Below are 1,902 nucleotides of genomic sequence, written 5' to 3'. Positions count from 1 at the left end.
GCCCTTTCTAGAATGTCATATAGTTGGAATTATAGAGTATGTAGGCTTTTGTAGACTGACTTCTTTCAATTAGTAATATGCATTTAATAATTCTCCATGCTTTTTCATATCTTTATAGCCCATATCTTTAGATCACTATTATTTATGATCAACTATTTTAATTAAACATTAATAGAAAGAACACTTTGGAAAGCATACAGAAACAAAGGAGTGTGAGTAGCCTGTGGCAGCCTGCTTTGTGAAAATCCTGTCCAGCATTCTCCATTCTTGGGCTGTGGTGGCAGATGGGCTTGTGATCTCCTAGCCCAGCTCCCTGAAGGTTGGAGAGGGCCAAGTTGGTTGTGTACTTACCTGCAGCCTTGATTCTACTCTTTCCACAGTGAGAACTCAGATTTTTCATCCCAGAAGTTCTGCCCTACTTTTGGGATCATGATGGACTCAAGGGAGCATTCATGACCCCCCAGGAAAATGGACACCCCACTTCACTTACTGCAAAGAAGTAGGTGTAGCCAACATAGATCTTGGCTTCTCCAGCACTGGGGAAGTCAAACGCCTTCTGCTCTGTGTGGCCCAGCCATCCATAGCCACCAAACACCCAGGAGAAGACACAATTCTGAAGATCCAGGGCTAGTGTGTGGTTGGGGACAGATTCCACATCTCATACCACTACATTTGGGACTGGCAAAATAAGACAATCTTTCATCTTTTGGGTGAAGATTGCCATGCAATGGGAACCATTGCTGTCCTCCTCTGCTTCACCTGCATGATGACCTTTCTGTCAGATTTGTGTCCATGCTGACCATATTCAGGGCCTCCGAAGGAATAAAGCTTTCCTTTGCAGTCCATCATCATATGGAATTCAGCCTCATAGCCATTTTGGTAATTGGCAGCCATTGTACATTACCTTTGCAGAGTGAGGACTGCATCTGTTTCTGAGGCCCAGTTGCCCCATCTTTTTCTCTCTAAATGCAAACATGGAGCCCTTTCTGTCAAGGCTAGGGTGTTGTTCCAGAATCACATCATGGCTGAGATCCTTGATGATTTGGGGGGCTTCACCTCTCTTGGTGTAACCATGATCCAGGTGCCCCTTCTCATTTTGACCCCTGTTTTACAGCTTCCCTTCTGTGGTGATGAGGAGACTGTGGGCAGCACAGGAATCCAAAACCACTGTCCACACTCAGATCCCTGAGAGTCACCATATCTATGGGGCCACCATAAATTCTAAACAAGATTGCAGTAAGCAAATTGTTCATCTCACACTTCTTTTGGCCAATCAAGTCCCAGTTGCTTGCCAAATATCAAAAGCTGCCCCTTGCACTTAGACCCTTCAATTTGATGCACTCCTTGGTGTGCTCAGGCTCAATGAAGACCAGAGCTGAGCCAGGCAATTTTTCCCCATCAGCAGCTTGTTTGAGCCCCAGGTCAGTCCCATCACCTCAGCTGCCACCCCTGACCCTCTTCCTGCAGTTCACAGACTGCTTGCACTTTTAGGACCAAGTATGGGCTGTGCCTTTGCCTTAGCTCAGCTCCTTCTAGGCTGCTGCAACCCCCTTCTTCCTGGGCATCATTGTGGTTGGTTGAAGAGAAAAGGAAGATGAGCATCTAATGGAGTGACTGGAAGGCTATTTTTTTCTGGTCTATCATCCCTGTTTAACAAACCACTTTATGGATGTACCACAGAGTGTTTATCCATGTACCTTTTGAGGGACATATTCATTACTTCCAATTTTGGGCAATTACAAATTTGCTTCTACAAATATTTTTGTGCAGGTTTTATATGGACATATGATTTCAACCCAAATTTGTGTAAAAATTTAGGAACACATGTGTTGGGTGGTGTGGTTGGCCTATGTTTCTAGCAAGACAGTCTTTCAAAGTGGCTGTACAATTTTGCATTCCCAC

General features: G+C 44.7%; 1 pseudogene; it reads right to left on the bottom strand.

The window, feature by feature from the left end:
* Positions 1–427: 427 nt before the first annotated feature.
* Positions 428–1,565, bottom strand: LOC119519946 (annotated as a pseudogene).
* Positions 1,566–1,902: the final 337 nt, after the last annotated feature.

The sequence above is a fragment of the Choloepus didactylus genome, chromosome 24 (genome assembly GCF_015220235.1).
Source record: "Choloepus didactylus isolate mChoDid1 chromosome 24, mChoDid1.pri, whole genome shotgun sequence".
NCBI classification, from domain to species: domain Eukaryota; kingdom Metazoa; phylum Chordata; class Mammalia; order Pilosa; family Megalonychidae; genus Choloepus; species Choloepus didactylus.
This window is presented reverse-complemented; position numbering and strand designations above follow the sequence as displayed.